This window comes from Lathamus discolor, chromosome W (genome assembly GCF_037157495.1).
Source record: "Lathamus discolor isolate bLatDis1 chromosome W, bLatDis1.hap1, whole genome shotgun sequence".
NCBI classification, from domain to species: Eukaryota; Metazoa; Chordata; class Aves; order Psittaciformes; family Psittacidae; genus Lathamus; species Lathamus discolor.
In genome coordinates, this window is record NC_088908.1 from 23,128,964 (window position 1) to 23,137,663 (window position 8,700).

An 8,700-nucleotide genomic window follows, 5' to 3' on the forward strand; every position below is an offset into this window, starting at 1 on the left:
CCATCCTTATATATGAGGCTACACATGAATTACATCATTTTCCAGAAAGTTTCCCACATGCATACAAAAAATGTGATGGTGGTCTTTAAGGGTCATTTACTTCTCCCAACAATCTTCATAACTTCTGGCAGTCTTTGAAGCACCAGCTTAATTAACATTACAGACATAGCAATCATCCTGTCCTTCTACTTATCAGTTACTTTAACTGCTCCCATCCTGGACATCTGCTAGTCCCAGGATACTCCCCAGTAGATGTTTACACCAGCTTAATGGGTTCATTAACACCAAAAACATAGCAATCATCCTGCCCTTCTACTTATCAGTTAGTTTAACTGTGCCCATCCTAGACATCTGCTAGTCCCAGATACTCCCCATCCCCAGGTCCAGTTTTTTTATTCTGTTTTTCATACACTGCGGAAGATCAACAGACAGCACGCTGATTAATGTAATCAGAAACTGACGTTTATTCACTTCAGAGCACTGCCTTTTATAGCTTCCAAGCTTGGTCACGCGCTTAAGCTTTACAATTATTGGTTTCTACGCATAATGCAAAGACAGCTGATTGGTTCCTTCTTCAGCATCCGGGAGTTGTTTCCCTACTGCAGAACTTCCGCATACGTGGCCACAACTTTGCCCTGAAGTAACCTGTGAACTAGGCCGTTAATCCTAACTACAAACTCTAACCAATGGCAAGAGTCCTGGATCGCTCACATGCCCATTGTTTGTTAAAAAGCACTCAACAAATCCCCCTTCTTTATTTTGAGCAATCCGGACCCTTTAATCTTTTGCGATACTACAGACATTAAGCAACGCCATACTATACTAATAATAATGTTGGAAAAGAGCAGAATTTTGTATGATTAAACAATTGTATAAAATAGTAGAAATGATTATGTTTGAGAAATTTATAAATCAGCAGTGAGGTTTTGTATATTAGAAAATGTTATAACTTTGTAGTTTTGTATCATGGCTGTTTTGTAACCAGTGTTGCAATGGTAGTCCATAACCATATATGGTGAAAGGCGTATGAGTGGATTTAGAAAAGTATGTACTGGACACTATACCCAAGTAGAACCTGTGCATAAGATAGCCAGAAGAGCATACTAAAAGCAGTCAAAGGAAGATAAAAAAATGCTAGCGTCCACACAAGGATTGGAATATACTCAAGTAAGGGAAAGGTGAAGAGGACAACCTGAGGAAGACTTCTTACTTCATCTAAGACTCTTACTTCATCGGAACGACCACCAGGCGACCACTAGAGGGGGCTGCGCAAGCACAGAAGAGGCTGATGTCGTAATAGACTGATGTGGCAATCCTTAATGCATATGTATTAGTTAAATGTTGTAACCCATGTTGAATATGTATTAATTGTGAAACTTTTAGAATATAAATTGCGGACGCAATGTGACGAGGTTGGAACCAGATTTGGGTGTGTACCCCTGGTTTCCCAGCACTGCAATAAAGCACCTCATATATCCATTCCGGTGGTTACGTGTTTGTTCCTACGCTAACATTTTGGCGACCCAGATGGGACCTGGCGGGCATTGCTGACGCGGATCGCGTTTCTATCCCGCTCCAGCCGGCACCGAGAGATTCTCGGGGAGCCATCCACCGTGACCGACCTCCGCTGCTCACGACGGACCTCTGACACGGTAAGAAAGGTGCTTTTATTTAAGTTATGGTACCGATTTCCAGCAAATATATGGTGTATTGACCTTTGATAAGGTCTGGTAAAAGCCTGCCTGTTATACATGGCAAAAAGCTGCGTTTGGCTGGGCTAGTAGTAAAGCCTGCCTGTTAGACGCAGTGAAAGCTGCGCTTGGTTGGGGCTAGAGAGCTCTCGGGGTAGAAGCCTAGGCGCCGTCCGTTAGACAGTAGCGAAAGCTCTGCGGGTTCGGCAAACGTGGTTTTGGTATTGGTATTTGTGCTGCATCTGTCTGTATAAATTTTGTAATATAGTGGTGGGTGTGTGTGAGAGAGAGAAACTTGTTTTAGAGATCGCCTTGTAATTACAAAATGCCGCCAATTCCTAAGTCGTCTCCGTTAGGTTGTATTTTAAGCCATTGGAAGGAGGGTGGATTTGGGCAGAGTATGCAGAAAAGCAAGCTAATTGATTATTACAATGTATGGTGGACGCAGTATGAATTAGAAGATCAAGAAAAATGGCCTGAGAATGGAACCTTACAGTATAATACTATCTTGCAGTTGATGTTGTATTGTAAAAGGGAAGGAAAATGGGATGAAGTACCATATGTGGATCTTTTCTTTACCTTAAGAAACAATGATAAGTGGCAGAAATCTTGCGGAATAATGGTTGTTAAGGCAAGCAATGCTGAAGAATGCAAGGGGTGTGCTGGAGAAAAGGAATGTGTGAAATGCCTTGCCTTAGGGAATAGTCACGACATCAAAAGGATGAGGAAGATCTTGATTTGTTAGTAGCTCCGCTAGTGACAGATGAGGAAAGGGGGGAGCAGGGGGAAAACGATAGTGATCTTGAGAGTGAGGAAGAGTGTGAAAATAGGGGAGGTCGAGAAATAAATTCCCCTGTCACCCCAGTCTCACACAGAACTCGCCGGAGGGGAGGGCGAGAAGGAGAAACACAGCCTCAAGCAGCTAGTGCAGTGCTTGCTCCTTTAAGACAGGGAGTCAGAGTTGAAGGACCAGTGTATGTTAAAATACCTTTCTCTTCCTGGGATTTGGTTATATGGAAACAATCGGCAGGAACATATAGAGAAAATCCTGATAAAGTAGCTCGAGTGATGAAGATGATTATGAAAACTCAAAACCCAGACTGGGATGATATACAAGTGCTTTTAGATACCCTTATGGACTCAACAGAAAAAGAAATGGTGGTGCGAAGTGCTCGGGAGAGGGTCCGGGAAGAGATAAGGCAGGGATTAGTTGGGGGAAATATAGATCAAAACTTCCCGATGGAAGACCCGATGTGGAATTATAACACACAAGAAGGAATGAGAAATTTACGGAGATACCAAGACTGGGTAGTTTTTGGAGTACAACATGCTATGCCCAAAACAATAAACTGGTCAAAATTGTATAATGTTAGACAAGAAAAGGTGGAATCACCATCTGCCTTTTTAGAGAGACTTAAACAGCAAAGAAATATATGGACTTAGATGTGGAAACGGAACAGGCTAAAGCACAATTAGCCTTGATTTTCCTGGGGCAGTCTCAAGATGATATTAGAAAGAAACTGCAAAAACTAGAAGGGGCAGAATTGCGAGACATGGATAGGCTGTTAGAGGTGGCTTGGAAGGTGCATAATAATCAGGAAAAAGAAAGCTCTAGGAGACAACAACAAAATTTACTGGCAGTAATACAGGGAAGAGAACAAGGATTCTCTAACCCTAGGGGAAGAGGACGAGGAAATATGCGAGGACGGGGACGAGGCAGAGGATTCTATAATCCAAAAATAGGAATGAGCACAGAAAAGATAGGATATAACCAGTGTGCACTTTGCAAGCAGGAAGGACATTGGAAAAATGAATGTCCATCCGGGGGGGGCAGTTCATGTCAACAAGAAATCCTTTTGCAGGATCCGACATGGCTGAAACAATGGTGTTAGGGGAATTTATCAATCAAAGCTGACTAAGCCGAGTAGAAAATAAAGAACTCCTTGTAAAAATCCAACTAGGAGAGGAAGAAGTAAAATTTTTAATAGATACAGGGGCCACTTATTCAGTTTTAAACGATTTGCACGGAAAAATAGGAAAGAAAGCTACGACAATTGTGGGGGCCACAGGGAAAGAAGAAGTGCGACCATTCTTACAACCCCTAAATTTATGATTTCGAGGAAAAGAATTGACGCATGAATTTTTATATGTGCCTGAATGTCCCATTCCTCTATAAGGACGGGACTTATTGAGTAAATTGGATGCTACGATTGTTTTTGAAAATGGCGAATTGATAATGTAAATCCCTGAATCCAAAACAGGACAGATTTTAGTTCTCAAAGACAAACCTATTCCACAGATTCCAAAAGAAGTGGAACTGGCTGTAATACCAACAGTTTGGGAAACAGAAATCCCGGGAAAATCAAAGGCAGCTCAGCCGATAATAGTAGAATTAAAAGACGGGGCTAAAACAGTAAGAGTTAAACAATATCCATTGAAGCTAGAAGCAAGATATGGGGTTATAAAAACAATTGAGAAACTTTTAAAATACAAGATTTTAGAAGAATGTGAATCAGAATATAACACGCCAATCTTCCCAATAAAAAAACCAAACGGCGAGTATAGATTAGTACAAGACTTGAGGGCAATAAATGAAATAACAAAAGATATCCACCCGGTGGTGGCAAACCCATATACATTGCTAGCATCTGTGAAGGAAAAATATAAATGGTTTACAGTGATTGATTTAAAAGATGCCTTCTTCTGCATTCCCCTTGACAAAAGTAGCAGGAAACTGCGTTTGAATGGGAAAATCCACAAAATGGACGGAAAACACAATTGACATGGACCAGACTTCCACAAGGATTCAAAAACAGTCCGACCCTGTTTGGAAACCAACTGGCCAAAGAATTGGAAGCATGGACCACCCAAGGAAAAATACAGGCACCAAGATCACAATACCTTTTGCTACAATATGTAGATGACATTTTTATTGCAACAGAACAAAGATCCCTGTGCATAAAGGTGACAATTGAAATTCTGAATCAGCTAGGCTTGAATGGTTATAAAGTCTCAAAAGAAAAGGCACAAATTGCATGCATGACTGTGTTGCACCTGGGATGTGAAATTTCACAAGGACAGCGAAAGCTGGGAATAAATCACATAGAGGTAATTTGTGCTATCCCAGAACCACAAAACTTGCATGAACTGAGAATATTTTTGGGCATGACAGGGTGGTGCAGACTATGGATAATGGACTATGGACTAATTGCCAAACCCCTGTATGAGGCCCAAAAATCACATGCCTTTGTCTGGGACAGACAACAGAGAGAAGCCTTTCAGAAATTAAAAGAAGCACTGACAAAAGCACCAGCATTGGGGCTCCCAGATTTCACAAAAGATTTCCAATTATTTTTCCACGAGAGACAGAAATTGGCATTGGGGGTATTAACTCAGAAACTTGGGAGCTGGAAAAGACCAGTGGGATATTTCTCAAAACAACTGGATCCGATGAGTACAGGATGCCCCTCATGCTTGCGAGCAGTAGCAGCAACAGTTATTTTGATCCAAGAAGCTAGGAAACTAACTTTGGGAAAACACATTGATGTATTTGTGCCACGTATGGTAACCACTGTTCTGGAACAAAAGGGGGGACATTGGTTGTCGCCTAGCTGGATGATGAAATATCAGGCAATCCTAATGGAACAGGATGATATAAGCTTGAGAACTACTAATCTGTTAAACCCAGCAGCTTTTCTAGGAAAAGACTTAGAAGAAGGAACTCTTGAACATGACTGCATAGAAGTCATCGAACACACATACGCAACCAGAGCGGACTTGAAGGATGCACCTCTGGAACAACCAGACTGGGAACTCTTTACAGATGGAAGCAGTTTTGTGGAAAACGGGACACGATACACAGGATATGCTGTGACAACGCAGCAAAAGCTAATCGAAGCCAAAGCACTACCTCCTGGAACATCAGCCCAACGGGCAGAATTGATAGCTCTTATAAGAGCATTGGAACTGAGCAACGACAAAAAGGTAAAAATATGGACAGACTCAAAATATGCATTTGGTATGGCACACATTCATGGAGCATTATGGAAAGAACGGGGACTTTTATCTTCACAAGGGACTAACATAAAAAATCAGAAGGAAATTTTAGAATTAATAATTGCTGTGCAAAAACCTAAACAAGCAGCCATCATGCATTGCAAAGCGCATCAAGGAGGAACTTCAAAGATATCTGAAGGAAATACATTAGCAGATCGGACGGCCCACCAAATAGCCCGGAAGGTATGGAACATGATGGCTTTGATACCTCTGAAGGTAAGCCCACTCCATACCTATCTTCCACAAAGCCCAAACTATTCAACAGAAGATGAGAAATTAGCAGGACGCTTAAAGGCTCAAAAGAGCTCTGAAGGGTGGTATGTAACAACAACAGGACAAGTAATAGTGCCACCAGCAATAATGCGAAAAATTCTACAAAACTGAACATCAGAAATGTCATTGGGGTGCAGAGGCATTGGTAACTTATTTAAAACAAGGAATAATTTCCACACAGATGTTAACTATGGCAAAAGCAGTGGGATCAAAATGTGAAATTTGTTTGAAAAACAATCCGGTAGTAAAGAGACAAATTGAAATGGGAAAAATTAGAATAGGAATGGAACCAGGAGATTATTGGCAGGTAGATTTTGCAGAACTAACAAAAGTACAAGGGTACAAATATCTGTTAGTAGGGGTTGACACTTTTTCTGGATGGCCGGAGGCCTTTCCCTGTCGCACCAATCAGGCAAAAGAAGTGGTGAAATGGTTGCTTAGAGAAATCATCCCACGATTTGGAGTTCCTTTAGGAATATCAGTATATATAATATATATATAAATAGGGGTCCACATTTTATTGCAACTGCAGTACAAGAAGTTAGTAAACTATTAGGAATATCATGGAACTTACACACTCCTTGGAGGCCCCAATCTAGTGGACAGGTAGAAAAGATGAACCAAACAATAAAAAGACAAATCAGTAAAATATGTCAGGAGGCCAAAATAAAATGGCCACAAGCATTGCCTATAGCTCTGCTACGAATTAGAATAAAACCCAGAAGCAAAATGTCAGTAAGCCCCTATGAAATCCTCTATGGAAAACCATACGAGGCACCGGAACCCAACCCTAATACCCATACTAAAGGGAATCAGGATGTTTATAATTATGTGCTATCTCTTGGTAGAACCTTAACTCGACTGCGAAGCACTCTAGTGTGGAATAGGCCACTATCTCTGGAAAATCCAGCACATGACATCCAACCAGGAGACCAAGTATACATCCGGAACTGGAACGAAGAACCATTAAAAGAACGGTAGGATGGACCATATCAAGTACTGCTAACTACAGTCACAGCAGTAAAGGTAGAAGGAATAGATTCTTGGATACATTATACACAAATAAAGAAGGTTCCAAAGGTTTGGGAAACACAGGTACTAGGCCCTACGAAACTAAAACTGAAATGTAAATAAGATGTCTGGGTTCTATTACAAAACTTTGAGCACAGCTGACAGCTCATAGAATAATAGAATAGTTAGGGTTGGAAAGGACCTCAAGATCATATAGTTCCAACCCCCCTGCCATGGGCAGGGACACCTCACACTAAAGCATCCCACACAAGGCTTCATCCAACCTGGCCTTGAACACCGCCAGGGATGGAGCACTCACAACCTCCCTGGGCAACCCATTCCAGTGTCTCACCACCGTAACAGGAAAGAATTTCCTCCTTATATCCAATTTAAACTTCCCCTGTTTAAGTTTTAACCCGTTACCCCTTACTTACTTAAATAAGTGAAGTATTTTCAAAGGAGGGAAATGTTGGAAAAGAGCAGAATTTTATATGATAAAACAATTGTATAAAATAGTAGAAATGATTATGTTTGAGAAATTTATAAATCAGCAGTGAGGTTTTGTATATTAGAAAATGTTATAACTTTGTAATTTTGTATCATGGCTGTTTTGTAACCAGTGTTGCAATGGTAGTCCATAACCATATATGGTGAAAGGCGTATGAGTGGATTTAGAAAAGTATGTACTGGACACTATACCCAAGTAGAACCTGTGCATAAGATAGCCAGAAGAGCATACTAAAAGCAGTCAAAGGAAGATAAAAAAATGCTAGCGTCCACACAAGGATTGGAATATACTCAAGTAAGGGAAAGGTGAAGAGGACAACCTGAGGAAGACTTCTTACTTCATCTGAGGAAGACTCTTACTTCATCGGAACGACCACCAGGCGACCACCAGAGGGGGCTGCGCAAGCACAGAAGAGGCTGATGTCGTAATAGACTGATGTGGCAATCCTTAATGCATATGTATTAGTTAAATGTTGTAACCCATGTTGAATATGTATTAATTGTGAAACTTTTAGAATATAAATTGCGGACGCGATGTGACGAGGTTGGAACCAGATTTGGGTGTGTACCCCTGGTTTCCCAGCGCTGCAATAAAGCACCTCATATAACCATTCCAGTGGTTATATGTTTGTTCCTACGCTAACAATAACAACAAAGACTATAATGCTTAATAATATCATAATGCCTGATCTAAACAAATCTGCAAACCACCCAGTAATACCTGAATTTTTGAGCCAACCATCCAAACCATGATTGATCATTAATTTCTTCATGTTATCTTTTAATTGGGATATTTGTTGATGAATTGAACTAGAATGATCAGATAGATTCATATAACACATTCCTTCAAAATCTTCACAACCATGGCCCTGTGCTAAAAGCAAAAAATCAATGGCTGCATGATTTTGTAAAATTGCATGCCTAACACTAAGTCTTTTAATAATTCTGATAAGACATTAGATGTGATATTAATCTGCTTTGCAGTCCAGCAAGCTAAACGTTCTATGTCTTTTAGTGCCCTCCCAGCCGTCGCCCCAGGAATAAAAATGGACATAAAAACTCTTCCGACTTTACCTAGCATATTAACATTATCATCACAGCTTGGTCCTAGTTGTTCTACTGATCTTCTTTTTCATTGCTCGATTTTACTTTCATAAAATGA

At 40.7% G+C, this 8,700-nt stretch overlaps 1 long non-coding RNA gene across 1 annotated transcript; it reads left to right on the top strand.

The window, feature by feature from the left end:
• The first annotated feature begins 868 nt into the window (after positions 1–868).
• On the top strand, positions 869–8,150 carry LOC136004406 (uncharacterized). The gene is made up of 2 exons (XR_010608447.1): positions 869–1,652; positions 6,869–8,150. It is a non-coding gene; the product is annotated as an uncharacterized LOC136004406 (long non-coding RNA).
• Positions 8,151–8,700: the final 550 nt, after the last annotated feature.